The following is a 27,431-nucleotide window of genomic DNA, read 5'->3' on the forward strand; positions in this document are numbered from 1 at the left end:
AGGAGTCCGTGTTCTCAAGCATTTGCTCTATTTCTGCCTCCTAATACCAACAACCTAATGGGGAGAGGAAAGTGAAAACAAGATAAATCTAAGCCTTTGAAAGTTCTAAGTCCCTCACATGTAAAACTGGGATATAAAATTCTACTTCATTGGGTTGTTGGAAGGATTCAATGAGATAAGAGATATGATGTTTCAACAGTAAGGTCTAGCACATACTAGAACTTAAAAATGATGTTATTTAAATTATTATATTGTTATTGTTGAGGGATGCCAGAATATGGTAGTTAAGAACCTGGACTGAGAACCTCAGCATGCCTGTATTCAAGTCCCTGTGCAGCCATGTACTTGTCACATTATTTGTATAAGTCACTCAATCTCCTATTACATATTGTTTCCATCTGCCAAATGACAATAATAATACTATTTGCCTCACAAAGTTGTTATGAGAATTGAGTTAATTCATTTAAAATGCTTAGAATGGTACCTGGCACAGTTAAACACTTAAGACTGTTAGTGGTTCATGTAGTAGTTTTGCTTCTCTTGCCTTATTACATCTTTTTTTTTTTTTTTTTTCCCAAATGAAACAGCATGGCATTAAATCAACCTCATGACTTAATATAGGCCAAGTGATATGGGACCTTTTGAGCTTTCTATGTTAGAAAACGGAAAATTGTCTTGGTTTCCTACATGCAATTTATTCTTGCCATATCTTCTCTCTGTCTAGTGCTTAGTATAAACAGTAAGTCCCTAATCAATTGTGTATTAAAATTCTATGCTTGCCCTTTCTGATTTTATACTATATATTGCATATTTCATATGAAATGTTTGGTTTTGTGACCATTTCCCATTTCAGTATTCAAGTGTTAAGTCATTTCTAAAAGCCTCATAACATTTATTTATTTTTCAGACAGGGTCTCACTCTGTTGCCCAGGATAGAGTGCAGTGGCACGATCATAGTTTACTGCAGACTCAACCCCCAGGGACCAAATGATCCTCCTGCCTCAGCCTTCCAAGTAGCTGGGACTATAGGCATATGTCGCCACATCTGGCTAGTTTTTAATTTTTCTTTTTGTAGAGATGAGGTATTGCTATGTTTCCCAAGTCTGGATTATAGACGTGAGCCACTGCACCTGGCCTAAAAGTCATATACTTATTTAAATAAAAGCCACTTTCATACAAAAGAGGAAAAACAAACTGTTAACCTTTGAAAATTTAGCATACCATGAGATGCTTCAAAGTTTTACTTCTCATCAACAGATGCTATACCTTTTCTGAGTTAGTGGCTCAGTTTTAGCTATTGGCTACATATAAAACATTTCTTAAGTAAGTAGTGGAAATTGAATAACAGTCTCAATGAATATCTCATTAAAATGCATGGAAACATTGAAAAGGTACCAAAGATAACCAGTGACCTAGATAGTACGTGCAAAGATTATCTAACTTCTAGGGCTTTGATAACTGATTTGGACATAAAAGGAAGATAAACTATAATACCTTTTGAATCTTTTGCATAGGCAATAAGAAATCAGTTCCATGGGCTTTGCAATTTGTTGTAACAACACACAACATCACATGTTCAAGTTAACCTGCTACATATTTCATTAAAGGTGATCTATTTGTGGGAAAGATAAAGACTGAGAACAGAGAAAAATAATAGATTGACTCACCTCACCTCCTCAGTTTAATAGGCTCTAAGTCCAAAAGGTCACAAGGACAACTGAGTCGGTGGGGCAACCCAGAGAAGCTAATCATTCATAAACCCTTGTATTGCTCTTCCCTACCTAACCCAGGAGGATGAGAGGATTGGCTGTTATAACACAATATGTTATGTAACTCTTGGAGACCATATAGGGTTGTGCCTTTAACATTAAACAGAAGTTGGATTTGAGTCCTGGCTCCATTATTTCCCGGTTATGTGGCCTTGTGACATCACATTTTCTTCATTTGTAAAATGGGGTAATAACAGTCTCCACTTCTGTGACTAATTGTGAGAATTATAAAGCACTTTGCAATAGACCTGACACATAGTAAATGCAAAATAAATGTATCTATTATCATCATTATGTTCAATTATATTAGGTAAGTCACTTCAGCTCTCTGGTCCTTAGTTTGCCTCATAAGACAAAATGAGCATGACTATTTGTACTCATTTGAGGGCATGGGGATAGATGATCTCCCAAGGTCATGTCCCATGATTCTTGAGTGAAAAAAAATTATATCTATAGCTATCTGTCTATATAGCTATACCTATATCTCCATATACCCATATCTCTTTCTCTCTCATTCTCTCTCTCTCCCTCTCTCTCCATTTGTCTTGAACACAGAGCACAGGAGTAAAACAGACCCCTGATTATCAATCAAACTATGGGCATGTTGGCAAAGTCACTTCTGTGTCGGAGTTATTTTGACACTCTCCCTCACACCCACATTCAATGTATTATTCATTAAACAAATACATAACAAATGTAAGTGCCAGATATACATCAGGCCATCTTTTAGAAACTGAGAAAACAAAAATTCAAAGTCTCTTTCCTCTTGGTGATTATTTTGTACTGTCAGTAATGGACAATAAACAAATGAAGAAACGAATACCATGACCCCAACAAGTCCTGTGAGCTATATCTTCAAAATACGGCTCAGATCTGACCATGACCACTGCCTTTCCTGCTACCATCATACAAATCACCATCATTTCTGGCCTTGGTTACTGAACCAGCCTCCTAATTGGTTGCCCTGTGTCCACTCCTGGTACCCTCATGTCTATTCTGCACCCAGCAACATATGTGGATATTACATCATAGCACTCCCTTACTTAAAACCCACAGATGGCTTCCCATCACATTTGAAACAAAAACCAAAGCCTTTTCGTATATGATCTATCCCTTTGCTACCTCTTCAGTGTCTTCCTAACACTCACCCCCTTCTTCTCTCCACTGAAGCCACATTTGTCTGTCTGTCCTTCCTTAAACATGCCTTTATACTTCCTGTCCCTCTGCCTGGGGTACACTTTCCTCCTATTTCTCTCCATCACCTCATTTGAGTTTTAGCTCTTCAGAGACATCTTTCCAGCTACCCTTCTCAGAGTAAGCTGTCCATCCCATCTCTCTTTAGACCCTGTCCTCCTTTATTTCACTACAGTTTAAGTGAGCACTTTCTACCAGTCAAGCGCTGCAGTAAGTACTGCAGTAAGTCTCTGATGTGCATTGTCTTCTGTAATCCTGACAACTCCGGGATATAAATATGGATGTTATTTCTATTTTTTCAGATGCAGAAACAAAGGCACGGAGAGGTCAGGTTGGTAATGGAGCTGGGACGTGATGGTCTGACTGCATGCTATCCCGCCCATAGAAAGCTCTTCCTGAAGATGATTCCTTTGGTACTTGGAGGCTGTTTTATGTTCTTTTAATCTTCCCTAAGGGTGTTCATTCTGACATGTCCATTTACCCCATCACTGTGAGCCTTTGAAGCTGGAGATCATCTTACTCATTTTTGCATCTTCACCAACTGGCAGAGACTCTGGCAGGTATTACAGTCAGTAAAAGTCTGTTGAACTGACCTCTATTAAAACGGGATTGGTGCTGGGAGCGGTATTCTAGGCAAAGTGCAGCCTCAGCCATTTCTCCCCCTCCCCTTTCTCTCAGTCACCCTCCCTCACGCCTTTTCAATGCCACGCTGTTAAAAGTTTTTCAGGATGTGAACTTTTTAAACTAAATATTACAAATAATGGTTACAGAAACAGATTCTATTTGGCTCTGCTCTAGTCTCTGAAGAGTTCAGAGCAGTAGTGGGTGAGTGGCCAGAGTAGGAGCAGCTCTTATTCACAAGGGAGATGAACTGGAAAATATGTATACATTGCATGTACACACAGACATACATGTCTACTTTATATTTACAGAGAGAAACAGAGCATAAGATTTTTCACACTTCTCCTGCTCTAACTACAGTATGTTGTTTTAGTTTACTGGAGTGAATGATTATCCACTCCACAGAAAATTACTATTTTGGTTTTTGCTAAAGGGTGGTTTGTTCTACAGTAGAGAAGTACAAAAAGACTAAGTTTCCAAAATAAGTATTTTTGTCCTATAGCAGAGCACCAGGGTGCAGAAGGAAGAGTGCTGGCTTGGGGGATCAAGAATTCTGCGTTTACACCCCTCTTTATCATGGACAAATTGTCAGATTGGGGTAGGTCCTTTTCTGAATTTCAGAGTCTTTCCTGGAATTATTGCTCATCTATAAAATACATATTTAAGAAGTAACCCCTGTCTTCCATTTTCTGCTCTGTAATCTGACCTAGAGTAATTTTGGAAACTAAAGGTGCAGGCGTGGGAGTGAAATGGACCCAAGTGAAGACTTAGTTTTGTTACATCTGGCTGGAGAGAGACTCGGGCTCTGGAAGTCCCTGTTTCCTCCTCTGTGAAATGGAGGTAATAATTGTCCCCACATTACAGCGTTGCTGTGGGGATTGGTGAAGGGATACATGTAAACAGTTTGCTATTTGACACATGGCCTGCCATTGATAAGTGGTTACAGTAAAAATAGTTGCAATAATGATAATGACCAAAACAACATGCTAGGATATGGGGTCAGGGAAGAGATGGGAGACTTAAAGCAGAGGACACAGAACCTGACCTCAAGGAGGTAAAACATATAAAACATTAAAACAAAAAGGCCCGCTTGGAATCGAGCTAAGACAGAGGACACAGTCCCTGGCCTCAAAGAGGTAAAACTTATAAAACATTAAAACCTAAAAGGACAACCTGAACTAAGCTGCAGGGATAGGCAGAGAGTGACAGTATCAGGATTCAGAGGGGAGCAAGTGCTCCTCAGACTGACATGGTCAGAGACTTCCCAGAGGTGATGGGAGAGGAGCTGGTCCTTAACAGATCTGGGGGGCAGGAAGGAAGAGGAGGCGATTTCCAGGAGAGAACGAGATGGGCTTTCAGAGGTCAGTATACAGGCTGCTTTCATGGAGCAGAGTGCTTTTAATAAAATATAAGTGGAGCAAACGCTTGTCTGCTTTCTCAGGAAGTACAGATCCATAATCATTGTGTTCTTTCTACTCAAAATTCTAAATCTGAAATTGACTTCAGTCAAGGACTAGTTAGGTACTGAGGACTGTGTTGGTGTGGCTTGAGCACCAAGATATCTGCATTTTCCTGAAGCATGTGTGTAACTTGTGGACGTGCCCTGGACCAGCTGGGGGCAGGGGACAGTGAAGGTGTTCACAAGAGCCAACTCCAGCTTTCCAGCTGTGCAGGCCCTCCAGGCACACAGGGAATTTGGCTGGAGAGTGCTGGAAGTTGAGTTCTCCCTGCTGTCTCCTGTACCAGTTTGCCCTTGTTATCTGTGGTTGGGATCTACTATGGCGGCCACTCAGGAGTCCACACGTCCAGAGTTATTCTTTTGAACAGGTCATGAATATGTGTGCTGAGACTTATGGTTTGCTGAGATTCTGTAGCAGGGTAAATTTTTAAGGGAACACACACACACTCACACACACACTCACACACAGGAAAGACTAGCTAAGTTGGGATCTGCTTCCTTCCACCTCCCACCAGGTGACAAGGCCAACACTAGATTTCTAAAGACCCATTGAGAAGACCCATTCTGAGACTAGAAACCTGGGGTAGGAGGCAACTCATTGCATCACAGTGGGCACTAGCTTTACCACTGTCCTTTCATGCTGTGTCTGCTGAAGGGACTTGTCTGTAATTTCAGAATTCTTGTTTTTTGAGACAGGATCTCACTCTGTCACCCAGTCTGGAATGCAGTAGCACAATCACACCTTACTGCAGCCTCAACTTCCTGGGCCCTAGCAATCTCGCCTTAGTCCCCCAAGTAACTGGGTCCACAGGTGTGTGCCACCATGCCCAACTAATTTTTTAATTTTTGTACAGATGAGGTCTCCCTGTGTTGTCCAGGCTGGTCTTGAACTCCTGGACTCAAGCGATCCTCCCACCTGAGCCTCCCAAAGTGCTGGGATTACAGGTGTGAGCCACCACGCCCAGCCCAGAATTCTTGAATTACCCAGTGGAAGTGGGGAGAGAGTCCTTTTTTCCACCTTGCAATTACTGAATCCCTACAATATTCCCCACCAGTGGGAATGTGGTGGGCGGTGTGTTGGAGCAGATTACATTTGATTTCAAGAAATGAAGTGTTGTGACATGTCTCGCACCCTAGATTTGAGGACTAAATTCTTTGTGCACTTTACTTCTATTCTTAACTGTCAACCACTGAATAAAGAAGTAAGTTTTCTTTACTCCTTGCTCACATCCCCACCACTGCTCCAAGTAGAAAGCTCAGGCCAGCCCTGGTACCTCTGTGGCTAACTTTTCAAGAAGGTAGCAGAGTCTCCTGGACCTCACTATGGTCTAAAGAGGAATTGCTCAGTAGAGCTATTCCTTGAGAGCAGGGATGGTCCAGGAACCTTATCAGGTGACAAGCAAGTATAGTATTTGTATTTCCCATGCTCAGACATTAAAGGGCTTCAAATTAAGGGGTCACATTACAATTTCAGAATTTACAAAGCAAATCTCCAAGAACAATTCTGTGACCCTTGGATCCCTCAACCAGATCAAAGCTCTAACAAAGGGTTAGGGTGGGAGAAGATTTGTGGAAAGAGTTCTTTGGGGAGGTCCTGTGCAATTTATTTCTATCTTCCCAGGGGGCAGAGAAAAATGGTTCTACTTCCTTTACTCCAAGTCTGCTGCAATCATTGCCACAATCAATTTTACATTTTCATCATCCCAAAAGTAGTCCTGTGCCCATTAGAAATCACTCCTTATTTCTCTCCAAACTCACCAGTGCTAGGGAACCACTAATCTACTTTCTATCTCTACAGATTTGCTTATTCTGGGCATTTCATATAAATGGAATTGTGTACTATGCAGTATTTTGTGACTGGATTTTCCACTTAGCATAATGTTTTCAGGGTTCACCCATGTCATATCATGAATCAGTACTTCATTCCTTTTGCCAGCCAAATAATATTCCAGCATTTATGAGATGGATGCTGGAGACCCATGTTTAGATATCCACATTTTTAAAAATCCATTCATCAGTTAATGGATATTTAGGCTGCTTCTACTTTTTGGCTGTTATGAATAATGCTGCTCTGAACATTGGTACAAAAGTTTTTGTTTGGACATGTATTTTCATTTCTCTTTGATGTATACCTAGGAGTAGAATTGCTGGGTCACATGATAACCTTTGAAAAACTGCCATGTTTAACCTTTTGAGGAACTGCCAGACTGTTCACTGAATTACTTTTAAAGAGATAGTGGGAGATAAATATAAAATTGTGTTTTATGTCACAAGTTGTACTTGTTCAACATATTGATTATAGATGAACCCAGCTGCCATCCCCCATCCACTCCTTCTGTAACCTTAGAGTTCAGGACCAGAGGACTTGAGGAGAGATAGGAGAGAGAGAGAGAAATAGAAAGTGGGGGGGAGGGGGGAGAGAGAGAGAGAGAGAGAGAGAGAGAGAGAGAGCGCTCAAGCTTGAGTAAGAGCATGAACAGGAGCTCAAAGACAAGGGCAGTCATCAAAGACGACCTGGCCAGGCATGGTGGCTCACGTCTATAATCCTAGCCCTTTGGGAGGCAGAGGTGGGTGGATCACTTGAGCCCAGGAGTTCAAGACCAGCCATGGGCAACATGGTGAAACCTTGTCTCTACAAAAAAACAAAACAAAACAAAAGTATCAGGCAATCAGGCATGGTGGCACATGCTTGTAGTACCAGCTACTTGGGAGGTTGAGGTGGGAGGATCACCTGACCTTGGGGAGGCTGAGGATGCAGCAAGCCGTGATCATGCCACTGCACTCCAGCCTGGGTGACAGAGTGAGATTCTGTCTCAAATAAATAAATAAATAAATAAATAAATAAATAAATAAATATTTAGTGATCAAAATTGGATAAGAAGTGGTTTAGACTCAGAGGTCTGTGAGGCAATTAAGCCAACAGTGTGTGCTTGGAATGGGCTCATTTGGCATTCAACACATAGATGCCCACCATGTGGCTACTGTGTGCCAAGGACTATATTTAGGTAGGTCATGATTATATACACATTGTTTTACCTAATCATCACAAACACATGAAGTGGCTGGTATCATTCCTATTTTTCTTTTTTCTGAGATGGAGTCTCACTCTGTTGCCCAGGCTGGAATGTAGTGGCACGATCTCAGCTCACTGCAACCTCTGCCTCCTGGGTTCGAGTGATTCTTGTGCCTCAGCCTCCCAAGTAGCTGGGACTATAGGTGTGCGCCACCATGCCTGGCTAGTTTTTTGCATTTTTAGTAGATACAGGGTTTCACCATATTGGCCAGGCTAGTGTTGATCTCCTGACCTCAAGTGATCTGCCCGCCTCAGCCTCCCAAAGTGCTGGGATTATAGGCATGAGTCACTGCACCCAGCCATTATTCCATTTTATAAATGAGAAAGCTCAGGTAAGTGACTGGACCAGGGTCATACAACTATAAGAGGCAATCTGGGATTAGAAACCTTGTCTGCCTAACTTCAAGGCCAATGTTCTTGACTATTTCATGACTCCCAGTTAGCCTGTACTCCTGAGCTTACCCTGGCAGCTCCTGAAAGACCAGTTTTGCATGTCTCCAAAAACCCTTCTATGTAGAGGGGTTTGCTGGGTAAATTACTCTCAAAAAAAAAAAAAAAAAAAAAAAAAAGGCTGGATACAGTGGTTCACACCTGTAATCTCTCAGCATTTGGGGAGGCCAAGGTGGGAAGATTGCTTGAGGCCGGGACCAGCCTGGGAGACATAGTGAGACCTTGTCTCTACAAAAAGTTTAAAAATTAGCCAGGAGGTGGTGTTACACACCTATAGTCCTAGCTACTTGGAAGGCTGAGGCAGGAGGATCACTTGAGCCTAGGAGTTGGAGCCTGTAGTGAGCTATGATTGCACCACTGCACTCCACCATGGGGATCAGAGTGAGGCTCTGTCTCTTCAAACGAAACAAAACAAAACAAAAACCCAAACTATGTAGTGTGTGCCAATTTCCATGGTGTAAGTATTCTTACAGCAGATCTCAAGCTACCATCACTTTATCGGGTACCTTACAAAATTCCTGATTATTTAACAATTAGCTCTCATTAGCCAGCAATAGTAATTCCAGTACATCATTGCTTTGATGCGTTTGGGTTGTACGGACCTTTGCTCTTGGTCTTTGGCTTCCAACTACCAATGTTCTAGTTAGGATCACGTGCATCCTTGAATATTCTGGCTAATTGAGGATTTTAACCTGTAACACTAACTCAACCATTTCTGGGGGGAAGACACGCCTATAAAACCTGATGTTTCATGACTTACAAAAATAGAAGCAAAGTCATATTAAAGAAATGCACCAGGCTGGGCGCAGTGGCTCACGCCTGTAATCCCATCACTTTGGGAGGCAGAGGCGGGTGGATCACCTGAGGTCTGGAGTTTGAGACCAGCCTGACCAACACGGAGAAACCCCATCTCTACTAAAAGTACAAATTAGCTGGGTGTGGTGGCGCATGCCTGTAATTCCAGCTACTCCGGAGGTTGAGGCAGGAGAATCACTTGAACCCAGGAGGTGGAGGTTGTGATGAGCCAAGCAAGATTGGGCCATTGCACTCCCACCTGGGCAACAACAGTGAAACTCTGTCTCCAAAGAAAAGAAGAGGAAGAGGAAGAGGAAGAGGAAGAAGAAGAAGAAGAAAAAGAAGAAGAGGAAGAGGAAGAGGAAGGGGAAGGGGAAGGGGAAGAGGAAGAGGAAGGGGAAGAGGAGGAGGAGGAAGAAGAGGAGGAAGAGGAAGAAGAAATGCATCAATTTTGTATGCATTTTCCTCTTTTACTTCTAACTAATAGTTAACATACTTTTAGGTTTATGTGAAAAATGTCGGTTGTAAGCCAGTGACCATATGACAGAAGCTGAAGTTGACAGAAGCCAGATCTTCTTCAACACAGTATTTCTTAAACTAGAGTCTGCATGTTCTACCAGAATTTTAAAATATAGTATGTATTTTTTCATGGTAATCTTAAAATACTTCATCAGTTATAAAGAGAAAGATAAAACTTCTCTTTGTGCATCCTTATTTGCCATTCACAGCCATTTAGCAAAATGGCTTTTGTTTCTTATGGCAAATAAATTCTTTGGTTGGGGAGGAGGAGAATTTTTTTTCCTTTAAAATGGGTGTGTATGTGTGTTATGGTTGAGAAATCCTGCTCCATTCCTTAGAATCTGATCACTTTTAAAAATATTCACCAGTCTATATTCTTTCCAGATATTTTACAGATTTTTTTCAGTTTTATTCAGCTTCTATTGTTTTCGTACAAATGGGAAAACTCGTGATGACACCCAGCTCTTGCTATGTGCCAGGCCACCGAGAGCAGGATAAACTGGCAATCTGTAATCTTCCAACCAATTTCACGTAGTTCGCCAGAGCAGGATTTGCAGAAATAATATTTCCTAACTGCTAATGACCAACTTCATTATCACGCCGCCCTGAGCTAACATTGTGCCTTTGGCTTATAATGGCAGTCATTAGATTCTAGAAAATTCCCTTTCTGTCCTGTTTCTAAATTTGATTCCTCCAGAATCAGAGAGAATACAAATCCTCCCAAGCTTTGTGTATAACAAGTGGATGTCTGGATGAAATAAGAACCCACATCACTTCAGTGCCTGGGCACAGCCCCTGATTCCACTGGAAGAAGCCAAGCTCTGGATGGATGCCACAGCGCAAGCACACGGGTGTCGCATGCTTGGAGTTTTCTGTAGGAAATTAACTAAATAACGCCAACATTCTTTCCCTTCTCTCCTTTCCACTCTTCACTTCCCTCTATAATGAAGCAGCTTTAACTCAGCTCTTTAGCTTTCTCACGGGGGCAAAAGTGTTTGACAATTTCATTCTCCTGTGGCCTTTGGATCAAACAGAAAAGTCTCTTCTCTCTTTCACTTGTTTATTCCAAAAAGTGCTTCTCATCAAGGCTATTGAATTTCACTGAAGACGCAACTTTCTGAAACAAGATGTCCTGAAAATGCTAGTTCAAAGATGCATCCTTTAAAAACAGCAAAAGTGGCACTTTAAAAAAAACCCAATCATATTATGAGTGGATCCGATTCTGTATTCAACAAAATTATTGTGGCACAGTTAAATAGCAGGTTGCTAACGCTGTAGACATAAAATCATCCAATGAATCAAAATGAGGGTCAGATCTTCCCCATGTGGTCATTCGCTTGTTTAATGTCTGTGTTCTTTCTTCATAATGAACCCAGTAATGGAACGTTTAAGTGGAAATGTTCAGTAGCAATTTAAAAATATCGATGGAGTGCATCATAGGTACACAGCAGTTACCACCCACTTTAGAGGCAAAGACGTCAATAAATGCATGGCCTATAATGTATAAAGCTCTGGGATACATAGGTGATGTGGGTTATAAATACGGGATACCTGGCCTCAGAGAGTTTGTAATCTAGAGTGAAAGAGAAACAATTATGGAAATAACTAGATCACAGGCAATTACCCATGTAACGTATATCTCCTGAACCTTTCCCACAGGCCAGGCACATTTCTAAGACAGGTGAGACACTAAATTTCTTCCTTCAACATATATTTATTGGGCATCTACTACAGTCATCCCTGGGTATCTGTGGAGGATTGATCCCGGGACCACCCACAGATACCAAAGTCCATGGATCTCAAGTCCCTAATATAAAATAATGTAGTATTTGCATACAACATACAAGCTTCCTCCCATATACTTTAAGTCATCTCTAGATTACTTATAATAACTAATACAATGTAAATGCTATGTAAATAGTTGTTATGCCGTATTGTTTAGGGAATAATGATATGAAAAAAGTCAGTACATGTTCAGTACAGATGCAATTTTTTCCCAAATATTTTTGGTTTGCAATTGGTTGAATCCATGGATGTGGAACCTAAGGATATGGAGAGTTGACTGTATATGCCAGCTACTGTTGCTGAAGCTGTGGATATAGCAGTGAACAAAACAAAGTCCCTGCTCTCCTGGAGATTATGTTCTATTATGTTCGATTGGGGAGATGGAAAATAAAGAAACAAATAAAATTAAGCAAACGTAGTTTCAGGTAGCAGTAAGTGCTATGAAGAAAACAGAATGGGGAAAGTGGATTAAAAGTGACAGAGCAAGGCCAGCGGTTGTGGCTCACACCTGTAATCCCAGCACTTTGGGAGACCAAGGTGAGTGGATCACTTGAGGCCAGGAGTTTGAGACCAGCCTGGGCAACATGGCGAAACTCTGCCTCTACAAAAAATAAAAAAAATTAGCAGGCATGGTGGCATGGTAATGCACACCTATAGTCCCAGCTACTAGGGAGGCTGAGGTGGGAGGATCACTTGAACCTGAGGGGCAGAGGTTGCAGTGAGCTGAGATCATGCCACTGCACTCCAGCTTGGGTGAAGAGCAAGACTCTGTCTCTAAAACAAGTGACAGATGGGACTACTTTAGCTGGATGGTCAGGAAAGGCCTCTCTGGGAAGACTTTTGAGCAGAGAGCTGGTGGAGGGAGGGAGAGGGCTGTGCAGCTCTCTTAGGTGGAGAGAATTATGAATGCAAAGGCCCTGCGGTGAGAAGGAGCTCGTGTTTGTGAAAGAGAAAGGAGGACAGTGTGGAGAGTGAGCCAGGGGAAAGAGGAATTGGAGAGGAGCCAGAGGTCGGATCATGTGAGACTTTGAAGGCTGTGGGAAGGACTTTGATGTTGTTCTGAGTATGACAGGAAGGTGATGGAGGGTCTTGAGCAGGAGAATGTCTGACTTCTGTCACCTAAATACTTGCCTATGTGTGAAGTACCATATGTACAAGAGTTTTTGTTTGTTTTTAAATTGCAGCATCGTTTGTAATAGCAAAATAATAAAAACAACTTAAATACCCACCCCTAGAGGGCCAGTTAAATAAAACGATGTCACATCCCAGCCATGGAATATTATATAGCCACAAAAAGGATGAGAGGATCTTTATGCACTGGTAAGGAATGATCCCCAAGATATATTGTCAACTGAATAAGGCGAGGTTCAAACATAGTGTGTCTACTGTGCTGTTTGTAGGAAAGTGAAAAAAAATATGCATGTATATGAACAAAATATTTCTGGGAACTGCTAACACTGGAATCCTCTGGGGAAGGAAATTGTATGTAGATGAAGGATGTAAGTGGGAATGGCACTTTTCACTGGATATTCTTGTACCTTTAAAATTTAAAATCATATGACAGAGCCCTTTGTTCGTGTGAGATATCTATGACCTGGATGTGATTCTAGAATCACTTTAGAGCCAGAAGACCACGGCACTTTCAGACCAATCCTTCAACCAAAGACCTTCACAACTATTAAAAGGTGGGTGAAGAGGTGCCCTTGAACTGAGTATTTCCCCAGAGAGGAAACGCCTCACTCCGTTGCTGAATTCATGTTTCCAAAGCCCACTTGCCAAACCCTTCACTTGTTCCCCGCTGTTCACCAAATTTAGTGTCAACTCCTTTTCCTGCCTGTGTTAGTCAGGGTTCTCCATATAGATAGATATTGTAGGGAACAAACTCAAAGGATTATAGAGGCTGACAAGTCCCAAGATCTGCAGGTTAAGTCGGCAAGCTGGAGACCCAGGAGAACTGAGGGTGCAGTTCCAGTCTGAGCTCAAAGGCCTGAGAACCAGGAGAACTGATGGTGCTGTCTAGAAGGCTTGAGACCCAGGAAGAGAGGACATTTCAGTTCAAGTCCAAAGGCAGGAAAAAGCTGATGTCCCAGTTCAAAGGCAATCAGGCAACAGGAATTCTCTCCTACTCGAGAGGGGTCAGCCTTTTTGTGCTATTCAGTCTGTCAAGTCATTGGATGAGGCCTACCCACATTAGGGAGAGTAAGCTGCTTTACTCAGTACACTTATTTACATATTAATCTCATCCAAAAAGACCCTCACAGAAACACCCAGAATAATGTTTGACCAAATATGTGGGCACTCCATGGCCCAGTAAATTTGACACATAAAATTGATCATCACACTGCCATTGAGGGACACCCAGCATCTTTTTCCAGCCCCACCTCTCAATTGCCTCTCTGCACACTACACACTGGCCACACTGGACCCCTTTCTTTCTTTCTCTCTCTTTCTTTCTTTCTTTCTTTCTTTCTTTCTTTCTTTCTTTCTTTCTTTCTTTCTTTCTTTCTTTCTTTCTTTCTTCCTTTCTTTCTTTCTTTCTTTCTTTCTTTCTTTCTTTCTTTCTCTCTCTCTTTCTCTCTTTCTTTCTCTCTCTCTCTTTCTTCCTTTCTTTCCTCCCTCCCTCCCTCCCTTCTTTCTTTCTTTCTCTTTCTTTCTTTCTTTCTTTCTTTCTTTCTTTCTTTCTTTCTTTCTTTCTTTCTTTCTTTCTTTCTTTCCTTTCTTTCTTTCTTTCTTTCTTTCTTTCTTTCTTTCTTTCTTTCTTTTTCTTCTTCTTCTTCCTCTTCTTCTTCTTCTTCTTCTTCTTCTTCTTCTTCTTCTTCTTCTTCTTCTTCTTCTTTCTCTTTTCTTTTTGAGACGGAGTGTCACTTTGTCGCCAGGTTGGAGTGCAGTGGCGTGATCTCGGCTCACTGCAACCTCCACCTCCTGGGTTCAAGCAATTCTTCTGCCTCCCTAGTAGCTGGGACTACAGGCGCCTGCCACCATGCCCAGTTAACTCTTTGTATTTTTAGTAGAGACAGAGTTTCACCATGTTAGCCAGGATGGTCTCGATCTCCTGACCTTGTGATCCACCAGCCTCGGCCTCCCAAAGTGCTGGGATTACAGGTGTGAGCCACCGCACCTGGCCACTCCTAGTGCTTTCTAATCATGCCTGGTTTCTCCCACCTCCCTGCTTTGGTCTACATGGGTCCCTGCTTCATCTTTTCCTGTCCAATTCTTGGCTGCTTACTGAGGGTCACTCAATACCACCTCCTCCAACTGGTGTCTCCTCCTTTCCTCTCTTCCTTTCCTTGTTGTGAGGTTATCTTACCTCTTTGTCCCTCCTTTGTTTATGTCTTTCTTGGGCATTTAACATACTTCCCTCCTATAATCATTATTCATATGTTTATCATTGAAGTGAGACGTTCAGCTAGAACAGCCTTTCTTCACCCTCTACTCTTCTGGGACGTGTTGCAGGAATTCACTAAGGAACCGCTGGAAGGACGGAATCCCTTGGGAAGTTCTCTTACAGGAGCAAATCGCCTTGACACCTTTTTTTGTGCTGGCTCTTACTTCCTTGTCTGGAAAGTGAAGATGATAATAGTATCTACCTCAAAAGCTTGTTGTGAAGATTAAATGCGATGATGCATTCAAAGCACCTAACACAGGATGTGGTGAAAAGGAAACCCTCCTAAAAGGCAGCTATTATGGCCAATGGGGAGAACCTCCCTCAGAAAGGTAAATTCACAGTCACCAGCATCCTGAGGGGTGTTTCCCACAGGGGGGTGGTGCAGACAGCTTCAGTGCAATTCACTAGAAAGGGTGTGAATTGGGAAATGCACTCTGTTTAAAATTTAAGGCCGGGCACGCGGTGCCTCACGCCGGTAATCTCAGTATTTTGGGAGGCCAAGGTGGGCGGATCTCTTGAGGTCAGGAGTTTGAGACCACCTTGGCCAATATGGTGAAACCTCGTCGCTACTAAAAATACAAAAATTAGCGGGGCATGGTTGCTCATGCCTGTAGTCCCAGCTACGTGGGAGGCTGAGGCAGGAGAATCACTTGAACCCGGGAGGTAGAGGTTGCAGTGAGCCGAGATTGCGCCACTACACTATAGTCTGGGTGACAGAGTGAGACTTCATCTCAAAACAAAACAGCAACAAAAAAGATTTAAAAGGAACTAGTCTGATCCCTCTGTATTTCCTAGAAAAGAGCAAGTAGTTCTGGATATGAAAGTATAATGCTTGAACGTTTCCGATAAACCCCTCCGGTGGCAGCTGCAGAGTGGTTAGAGGGAGTGGGAAAGGGCAGTGCAAGAGTCAGAAGGAGCTGACAGTCTTGGGAGGCTGAGGCACCCGTGGTCCAGCTTAGCTGAGGGGAGGAGGAAGTTGAGCCGGTATCCTTCAGAGTACCCTGGCAGCCTTCTGTCCTGGGAGCTAAGCTGGGCCATGGAGGCATGAAACCGTCCTCACAGGGCTAATAAGAGTTACATGCTGGTTCTGGGCAGAAATACAGTTATAATTAAACAATAATCAGTGGACACTTGGGCGCACTTTCTTGTATCTGAAAGTCGTAGCACTAGATACTGACCATTTGCATCCCCAATATTTCTATAGATAGGATTTCTGACATTAGGGTCATAAGCCTTTTGTTTAGGAATTGTTTGAGATGTTCTTCAGATCCTGAATTCCAGTAGAATGGCTTATGCCAACCAGTTTAAAGATCCCCACAGAGGAATCGAATCAGCATGAGGATGCAGTTTCTTCATCTCCCTGTCCCATGACTTCACCTGCACTCTTTGACTAATCAATGATCTCCACACCTCAGCCCACTCCAAACCCCTTAAACTCTCTCGACCCAAACTCCTCAGGGAGGTGGATTTGAGGTTTCCTCCCATCTCCTCATTTGGTTGCCTTACAATTATTAAACTCTTTCTCTGCTGCAATCCCTGTTGCCTAAGTATACTGACCTGCTGTGTGTGCATCAGACAAACCTATCACAGCAGCACTTTGGAGTGGGCTGAAGGACTCTAGCAGACCCTCCTCCCCCAATTTTATTTATTTGTTTATATTTTTCACTTTATTTTAATAAACATTACTAAAGTATAGCACTCATGCAGAAAAATGCAAAAGTCAAAATGTAGCATTCAATGAATTTTTACAACGTGAATCCAGCCATATAGCCACCACCTAGGTCAAGAAATAAAATATTACCAACAACCCAGAACTCCTTGCTTATTCCCTGTCATGAGTCCCCAGCCATACGCTAAGCAGTAACTGCTAGCCTGACTTCTAAAAACAGATTAGTTTTGCCTTTCTTCATCTAAATAGAATCATAAAGTATGTACACTTTTGTGTCTGGCTTTTTTGTTTGCTCAAGTTATTTTCTTGAGATTTATTCATTTATTATGTGTAGGATTATTTCATTCATTCTTATTGCTGAATATAATTTCATTGTATCCATAGGTCACAATTTATCTGCTCATTCTACTGTTGATGGACTTTTGGGTTGTTTCCGGTTTTGGGCAGTTACAAACAATACTGCTATGAGTATTCTAGTACATATCTTTTGATTTCCACGTGTTTGCATTTCCATCGGGTAAATACCAAGAAATTAAATTACTGGGACTTAAAGTATGCACATATTTAGTTTTAATAATAAGGTGATTGTACCAATTTATACTTCCACAAAGAGTATATGAGTGTATATCCATTTCACCTAATTCCTTTACATCATTGGCAATGCTTGGTGTGGAAAGATTCTTAATTCTAGCCATCATATTGAGGCACGTTAGGATGACCAGCTCTTTTTTTCTTTTCTTTTTTTTGGGGGGGGTGGGGGGAGTCTGTGTCGCCCAGGTTGGAGTGCAGTGCTGTGATCTCGAGCTCACTGCAATCTCTGCCTCCTGAGTTCAAGCGATTCTCCTGCCTCAGCTTCCAGAGTAGCTGGGATTACAGGCACCTGCCAACACGCCCAGCTAATTTTTGTATTTTTAGTAGAGATGGGGTTTCACCATGTTGGCCAGGCTTGTCTCTAACTCCTGACTTCAAGTGATTCGCCCACCTCAGCCTCCCAAAGTGCTGGGATTACAGGCATGAACCACCATGTCTGGCAGACCAGGTCTTAATAGTGCCTCAATTTGGCAGTGGAAGGCAATGGCAAGAATAGGTCTGATCCATTGCTTTTGTGATCTCCAAAGGGAGATGTTCTTGCCCAAGAGGACCCAGCATGAAATAAGGTGTGAGAGGAGAAAATAGAACTTCTATTTACTTGTATTTTTAAAACAGCCTTATTGAGCTGTAATTCACATACCATACAACTCACCCATTTAATGTGTACAGTTCAATGGTTTTTAATATATTCACAAATATGTGCAACCATTACCAAAGGCAATTTTAGAACATTTTCTTCATCTTACAAAGAAACCCTTTACCCTTTAGCTATTGCCCCCTCCTCATCACCCAGTATCCCCATCTGCCTAAGCAACCACTATTCTACTTTCTGGCTCTATAGTTTCCCATTTTGAACTTTCATATGAATAGAATCATATACCATGTGGTCTTTCGTGGCTGGCTTCTTTCACTTGGCATAATGTTTCTAAGATTCATCCATGTTGTAGAATGTATCAGTACTTCGTTTCTTTCTATGGACAAACCATGTTCTGTTATTTGAATATACCACATTTTGTTTATCCATTTGTTCATTGATGGACTATATGTACTTTAATCACTTTAAAATGTTGATATTTTCCATGTTTTATAACATAGTACGTTGTTACATAATTTAATGTATTACTGTAAAAGGATTCATCTGTCTTTCTTTATAAGTCACCTCATCTGTGGTTTATAAATAAATAAATATAAGGCCGGGCTTGGTGGCTCATGCCTGTAATCCCAGCACTTTGGGAGGCTAAGGTGAGCAGATCACAAGGTCAGGAGTTTGAGACCACCCTGACCAACATGGTGAAACCCTGTCTCTAATAAAAATACAAAAATTAGCTGGGCAAGGTGGCACTTGCCTGTAATCCCAGCTACTCAAGAGGCTGAGGCAGGAGAATCTCTTGAACCCAGGAGGCAGAGGTTGCAGTGAGCTGAGATCGCACCACTGCACGCCAGCCTGGGCAACAGATCGAGAGGAGTTGAAAAAACAACAAAAAAAATGTATACATAACTACATATACTGGAGAGACAATCTCAAAAAGATTTTACTGATATGAGTCCATGCTCAATAATGTTTGAAAATCTTTGCCTTAGAACTAGTGTTCATTGCTTTTGGGTTAAACGTAGAACCGACTCCATTTTTGGGGGTGTTTAAGCCCCAGAATAGTTTTTTTTTTTTTTTTTTTTTTTAAATTTCAGATAGTCAAGGTAGAAAAGGGAACCAAAAGGGTGGGTATTCCTTCTAATGTGGCAGATGAGTGTTCCAGCTCATTTAAACTTAACTTAGAAAAATAAAAGAGATATTACCACGTTTGATGTATCAAAGGTTAAGGAGTTGTTAATTCTAAAATTATATTATCCACCCTCTAGGAACCTCTAACAGCAGCTACCACGTTTCCCTCAAATTGGTGTCTTGTCCAAGGGTCTAGCACCTGCGTCCAGCCTGTCCTCTCTCTGGGACACCCCTTCTGCTGTAGATGCATCTGGCAATGCTTGGGGCCAGCCCAGCCTCCCCCAGGGAGGATCTCAGCCAGGGATCCTTTGGTTTCAGGTAACAGGACCTCACTCACTAGAGTGAGCAGAATGGCTCTCCAGGGAGGTGTGATTTTGCTCCACTCCTCACCCCTCCAGGGACATCTGTCATTGTCTGGAGACATTTCTGATTATTATAACTGGAGGGTGCTCCTGGCGTCTGGTGGGTAGAGGTCAGGGATGCTGCTAGACATCCTACTGTACACAGGACAGTCCCCAGCAACAAATACTTACCAGCCCTAATCGTTAATCTCGCTTTCTAGCATAAGGAGAAAGAGGGGTTTATCAGGAGGTACCTGAAAAGGACCTAGAATGTGAAGAATCAATTTATGTGCGCATTCATTCTCTCTCTTTCTTTCTCTCTCCATGTAGTTTCCTATTTTCACATCTTTCTGAGAGTGAGTTTTAGTCTTTCCTGTTTACAGACTGGCTGTTTCTCTAAACAGCAGCATAAGATGCTGCTCCCAAATTCACATGTCCTTAGTTCAAGTGATCAGCAGAGACTAATGAGTATCTCTTCGCGACTCAAAGGAGAGGGACCATGATACACCCAGCCAGTGACAGCTGTACACTTCTTATTTCATCTGCTAAGGCTGGATGGCAGGATCACTGGCCCACATTGTTGCCAGGTCCTGTTCCTGCATATCAGAAGGAGCAATTCCTTAGAGAAATGGGATCCCAGGTTGAATGAAATGTGTCATAACACTTACAAGGCTTCCTGGAAATCACTGGCACCATTCTTGTCTCCTCCGCTAGACCCTGAACCCCCCAGGACTCATCTCTATATCCCCAAGTTCAAAGTACATTGCCTGGCACAGTGTGGGCACTCAAAAAAGACTCCTTGAAAGAATGAGCATTTACTCATTTGCTTTTACATGCAAATAATAATGAAAGTCCCTGTTTACAAACCTCTCAATGAAACACTACAAAATAAAACACAGTAAGTTGGGAGAAAAGGAAGAAAAAACAACAGTGAGCATCTTGAGGCACATCCTTGGAAAGGGCATACCTTCACTGAAAGGAGAAAAAACCAAACCTGAAAAGTGCTTGCCTTAGAAAGTGACTGAGTGGAAAATTCTTCCTTCTAAGGCAATTACTGTCAGTCATGGGCAGTACAACTCTACATAGGGAAACACTGGTGTCAAACCTCATTATAGGAGATGATTTAGAACTTCACTTGGCATTTCCTCCCACATTCTAAAATCAGAACGTGTTCACATTAAAGAAAAAAAAAAAAAAAAAAAGACCACAGAGACTGCGGCCTAGGAGACAGCTTCTGTGTTAGAAGGCCCACCAGCAATCTCCTTGGCTCAGGCTTTACTCTCTGAAACCTGCTTGTGTAAAAGTTCCCTATGGTGAGGTCAGAATGACCACAAAAGTTAACAATGAAAACAATAGTAAATCACTGTTATGGGCTCAATTTTGCCACACACCCCATCTCCCAATTCATATGCTGAAGATCTAACCCCCAGCACCTTGGAATGTGCCTGTATTTGGAGACAGGACTTTAAAGAGGCAATTAAGTTAAAATAAGACCAGTAGGGTGGGTTATAATCCTATCTGACTGTGTCCTTACAGGAGGAGGATATTTGGACACATAGAAAGACACCATGGACCCACACACACAGAGGTGTGAAAGTTGATCATATATATTGGGTCATTCTTGTTATACCCAATTAAAACAGAGTTGAAAGACCCCGGAGGGCGGGGGGGAAGCACTCGGGGCATATAACATTACTCCGAGAATGTCATTCTTTGTAAGCCTGGTTCCTGGCTGCTGAAACTGCCTGTTGTAACCTGAAACCAGTTCTACCTAACAATTCCTGAAACAACTTGCTGTGTCATTAAGACTAGTTTTGGCCGGGCGCAGTGGCTCACGCCTGTAACCCCAGCACTTTGGGAGGCTGAGGCAGGCAGATCACGAGGTCAGGAGATCGAGACCATCCTGGCTAACACAGTGAAACCCCGTCTCTACTAAAAAAAATACAAAAAAATTAGCCGGGTATGGTGGCGGGAGCCTGTAGTCCCAGCTACTCTGGAGGCTGAGGCAGGAGAATGGTGTGAACCCAGGAGGTGGAGCTTGCAGTGAGCCAAGATCGCACCACTGCACTCCAGCCTGGGCAACAGAGCAAGACTCCATCTCAAAAAAAAAAAAAAAAAAAGACTAGTTTTACCCACCACATTCACTTAACCAATCAAAACTTGCCATCTCCCCCAACCTAATGCCAATGAACTTTCTTTTAAAACCATATGTAACATTTCTCCTTTTTATAAAACTTCCAACCTTCTCTTTGTTCTTTGGACATACTAAAGACCACTCAGTATGTGTGTATGCCCCAAATTGCAATTCTGGCTTCCCAAAGAAAACGTTTTAAATTTAGAGATTTATCTCTATATTTTATTTGACTTCTATAGAGGAAAGGCTACATGAGGACACAGTGAGAAGGTGGCCACCTCCAAGCCAAGGAGACATGCCCTCAGAAGAAACTAAACCTGCTGACACTTTGATCTTGGACTTCCAACCCCCAAAATGGTGAGAAAATAAAATTCTGTTGTCTAAGTCACCCAGTGTGTGGTGTTTTGTTATGGTGGCCCTAGCAAAGTAATACAATCACTTTCTCTGATGACTCTTCATCTTTTCAAGTATGAAGACTTTTTGTTTTATTATTTGTTTATCACTGCATGTAAATCTCCCTTATTGAACCAGCACAGACACACACAGAAAATCTAACTCTATAATGACTTTAGCAGGCAGCCCCAGAAAGAAGGGCTGGAAAACCAAGGAATAGATCCCTGATTTTTTTTTCTACCAATTTTTTTGAAATTACAAATTTCCCCTCAATTCCAAATACCAATATTTTTTCCAGTCAAAAGCCCGTACCAGCAGGCGAACGCTGTGATAGGATTCCTTGCAATGTTTGGAGTGTTTCGGGAGACCCTTGGGGACCCTCGTACATGGGACCTAAGACTCTCTGATACCACTTCGTAGCATTGTTTTCTTCCCCTGGGAAGCTAACGGACTGTAAAGACACTAACTATTGTTTTTATACAAAGTCTGCCAAGCTTCCCTGCCTTTACTCAAAGGTAGGTTGCAAACTTGTGGTGAGACAGGAGAACATGTGATGTAGTAGATCTCCTGTTAAAAAGTCCTTTTGTTTACTGTACGTAGAATACTAAGAACAAAAGAATGAGAGATTTACAACTACACTCAACAACGTGACTGAATTTCACAAACATGACGCTGAGCAATGGTGAGTGAAAGAAGGCAAACACAAAGGAATAAGTCCTGTATGATTACACTCATATAAGGTCAGAAACAGGCAAAAATGATTCCATGGTGTTGAAAGGCAGAATAACAGTGTATTAAGTTCCCAGGGTTGCTGTAACAAATTACCACAAGCTGGTGACATCAAACAACAGAATTTTATTCCCTCACAGTTCTGGAGACCGGAAGTCCAAAATCAAGGTGTCAGCAGAGTCATGTCCCCTCTCCAGGCTCCAGAGAGGGGCCTTCCTTGCTGCTTCCAGCCTCTGTTGCCGCCTGCAATCCTTGGTGCTCCTCAGCGTGTGGCTGCATCTCTGATCTCAGTCTCCATGTCATATGCCCTTCCTCCCTGCATGTGTCTGTGTCTTCCCATGGCGTTCTCCTCTCTGTGTATTGGGTCTTTATCCTCTTAAGAGGACACCAGTCATTGGATTAGGGCCCACCCCAATGCAATATGACCTCATCCTAATTTGATTACATCTGCAAGGACCCTATTTCCAAATAAGGTCACATTCTGAGATTCTTGGGGTTAGGACTTGAATATAACGTTTTAGGGACACGATTCTACCCCTTTAAAGGGCTCCCCCTGAAGAGGGGTGTTGAGTGATTGAGAAGCAGGAGGAGTCTTCAGAAGTGCTGGTGATGTTCTGTTTCCTGATCTGCATGCTAGCTACTCCTGGCTTCCATTTATGAAAATTCATCCAGCTCTTCCCTTACAATATGTACCGTTTTCTGTATGTATGCTATGCTTCAATAAAAACAATTTTTTAAGTCACCTTTGTTTAGAATTTGCAATTCTTTATTCTTTTGATTTATGTTTCTCTAAAATATTAGAGAAAAGCAAATCTATCAGCATCTTGAAAGAAGGCAAAAAAAGACAGTAATTGGATATATCACCATGAGCTTTGATTTCTCCTCTATATCTGAGATTGAGAAACAACATAATGAGTAAGAGCCACAATATTTGTATTCAATATTTGATATTTTTATTCTTCACACAACATCTATATACATTTGAAAAACATTTGTACATAAATGTCTCAAGCATTATATATTTGTTTGCAGATTATGCTTGCCTGCCATATGGATTCACAGGTACCTTGCTATAATTTCATATAATTTTTGACTCTGTATTCACAGGTGGGAGATCTCTTGTTTAAAATCCTTTAGGGAATAATGTGCAATTTGGATCAGGCTACCTGGGTTGGAATCCAAGACTGCCATTTTATTTGGTATAGGACACTGGTGTGTGCCTCAGTTTTCCCACTGATAAAATGGAGTGATATAATATTATCTAATTCATAGGATTGTTGTATTAAGCAAGTTATAATGTGAGAAACACTTAGAAACTTTGCTGATACACAGTAATTGTGCTAGATCATATATAAGCATTAGCTATTATCATTACTACTGCTGGTACTGTTATTGTCGGGGTTTGCAAGTCTGAGGCTGTTGCCAGAATGAAGGACAAAGGTGTTAGCTACTCTGTCCTTGATTGGAGTGGGTGTTAGGGGTAGACATAATTGGGAGGGAGGGTGTCTTATCATCTAAAAAGCAGTGACTTATCAGATTTTTTCTAGCAAGAAGTCCTGCAAAGTGAGGGTATGTCCCATGGGCACCATCAGGCACCACAGAGCATCACATGAGGTCCTCAGGGTCACAAAGATTTTGTGAGTCCCCAAACCATGCCTGGGGCTGAGAGAGCCTCAAGAATCACCTCCTACAAACCAAGTTTAAAAATGAAATTCCTTATCATCAAGGCAAAAAGAAATGGTACTCTCCATTCAGTACATGGAACCTGGTCTCAGTACATCACCTCATGGGGCCCAGTAAGGCTTTCACAGGAAATAAACTGGGACCCTGCTGGTTTTCTTCTTAAAGTCAGCTAGGCCAAATGGAAAGGACGCCCAGGTACTGAGAAGCCCCACTACACAGCACATGGCAGCTGTTCACCTGGATGCCAAGCCTGCTCCACATGGTATGGCTCCTGGGGACCCAGATGGGAGGGAGCAGGGACAGTGCTCCTGTGACGTCCTGCGTCTGCCCAGGAAACTCAGTATACTATTCCCATTGCTCCCCAAGCACCTAAGACCTTCCACAGGAAAGTCTGTGACTCTCAAACATTGGTTTGCCTTTAAAACTTGGCTCCCCCTCGTTCACACAGCAAGATTATGGTTGACTGGTTTTAGGGTTTGTTCTTATTAAAACTAGGGTGCTCCCCAATTTGGCCTGTCTTGGTCCTTTTTGGGTTGCTGTAACAGAATACCACAGACTGGGAAAATTATAAAGAAAAGAAATTCATTTCTTATGGTTCTGGAGGCTGGAAAGTTCAAGATCAAGCAGCCACATCTGGTGAGGGCCTGGTGCTACTTCGTAGCATGATGGCAAAGCAGAAGGCAAGGCAAGTACACATGAAGGAGAGGGGAGATAAATGGGCAACCTGCTTTATAACCACCCACTCTCTGGAGAATGAACCCTGTCCCATGAGAACTGCATTAATCCCTTCATGAGGGCAGAGTCCCCATGACCCAAAAACCCTCCACTAGCCCCACCTTCCAGCATTGCACATTGAGGAATTGAAGTTCTAACACATGAACTTTTGGGGAACACACTCAGACCAGGGCAGGGTTAAAATTTCTTCCTTTCTCTCTCTTTCCTTGGCATCCTCTTGCCCCCACCTCAGAGAGTTATGTTCCTCAAGTCTTTTCTCTACCCTCCTTATCAAAAAGAATCTGGTAAAACTGTCTTCAGGCTTAATCAGAAAAAGTTTCTAGATGTCTTTGAGTGCTGTGGGGAGGTATCAGGCGGGGAGGGGGCAATTTCAAGCCCCAGCTGAATGAAGAATTTTTAAGTGATAGAGTGGGAAAGACCTGGACCCAGGACCAAAGCACCATGTTTATATCATTAATTATGTGACCATTTGATGGTTACTTGATCTCTCTGTGCCTCAGTTTGCTCATCTGTAAGATGAGGACCTTTGCCATTGGATGATGATAAGATAAAATCAGTTATTACATGTAGAGCACTAAGTAGGGCATGTCAGGTGAAAAAACATTTAAGTAATGTCAATTAGGTCCCTTCCAGCATATGAACATGATGAATTCGTAGTTATATTTTAACAAGGAGTCTCTTCAAAAGCCCCTGAAATTATATCATGATGAGTTTTTTAAGCTACATGTAAAGATGAATCAGGCTGCTTAGGTCTAATTAAAATATGTGTGTGTGTGTGTGCATGTGTGTGTGTATGTGTGTGTGTTTGTTGAGTCATTTTAAAAAGGTGGTAAAATTCACATAATATAAATGTGCCGTTTTAGCTACTTTTAAGTATAAAGTTCAATGCCATTAAGTACGTTTACATTGTTGTGCAACTATCATCATTACATATCTCCAGAACTTCTTTGTCCATATGGAAACTCTGTACCCATTAAATAATAATTCCCCATTTTCCTCTTCCTGCAACCCTTGGCAATCACTGTCCAACATTCTGTCTCTATGAATTCAACTATTCCAGGTGACTTACATAAGTGGAACCATACATTGTTTGTCTTTTTTGTGTCTGGTTTTTTCACTTAGCATAATGTCTTTAAGGTTCATCTCTATTGTACATGTATCAGAATTTCCTCCTAGTTAAGTCTGAATAATATTCCCTTGTATGTATCGACCACATTTTGTTTATCCATTCATACACTGATGGGCATTTGTGTTCTTTTCCTCCTTTTGGCTGTGGTAATTAATGCTGCTATAAACATTGGTGTACAGTATCTGCTTAAGTCTCTTCTTTCAACTCTTTCATATATATACCCAGAAGTGGAATTGCTGCATCAAATGTTTTTTTTTTTTTTTTTTTTTTTTTTTTTTTTTTTTTTTTGAGACAGGGTATTGCTCTGTTGCCTAGGCTGGAGTGCAGTGGTGCTATCTCGGCTCATTGCAACCTCTGCCTCCCAGGTTCAAGCAATTCTCCTGCCTCAGCCTCCCAAGTAGCTGGAATTGCAGGCACATGCCATCACACCCAGCTAATTTTTATATTTTTAGTAGATATGGGGTTTCACCGTGTTGGTCAGGCTGGTCTCGAACTCCTGACGTCAAGTGATCCACCTGCCTTGGCTTCCCAAAGTGCTGGGATTACAGGCGTGAGCCACCATGCCCAGTCACCAAATGTAACTTTATGTGTAGCTTTTTGAGCTGTTTTCCTCAGTGGCTGTGCCAGTTTACATTCCCAGCAGCAATGCACAAGTGCTGAATTTCTCCACATCCTTGACAAATCTTGTTGTTTCCCGTTTTTTAAATGGGAATGTTTAATTTTATATATCAACTTGACTGGGTTATGGTGCCTAGATAGTTGGTCAAGCATTATTCTGGGTGTTTCTGTGAGGGTGTTTTGGGGTGAGATTAACATTTAAATTGGTAAAACTTTGAGTAAAGCAGCTTGCCCTCCATAATGTGGGTGGGCTTCATCCAATAAGTTGAAGGCCTGAATAGAACACAAGACAACCCTCCCCTGAGTAGTGGGAGTTCTCCAGCAGGCTTTTAGACTCAAGCTGGAACATGGACTCTTCCTGGTTCTCCAGCTTGACAGCCTGCTAACTGGAACTACACCGCTGGCCCTGCACAATATGTGGGTCATTTCTTACAACAAATCTCAATATATCTTACAACTATCTATCTGTTATCTATCAATCAATCAATCAATCATCTATCGATCTATCGCTTTATCTAATACATATTCAAATACTAACGAGACCTTCACAGTCATTAGGATGGCAATTGTATTAGTCAAAGTTTTTCAGTGCAATGGGACCAAAATCTACCTATCTATATCGATCTAAAATAGATCGAT

The sequence above is a fragment of the Macaca mulatta genome, chromosome 11 (assembly GCF_049350105.2).
Source record: "Macaca mulatta isolate MMU2019108-1 chromosome 11, T2T-MMU8v2.0, whole genome shotgun sequence".
Classification (NCBI taxonomy): domain Eukaryota; kingdom Metazoa; phylum Chordata; class Mammalia; order Primates; family Cercopithecidae; genus Macaca; species Macaca mulatta.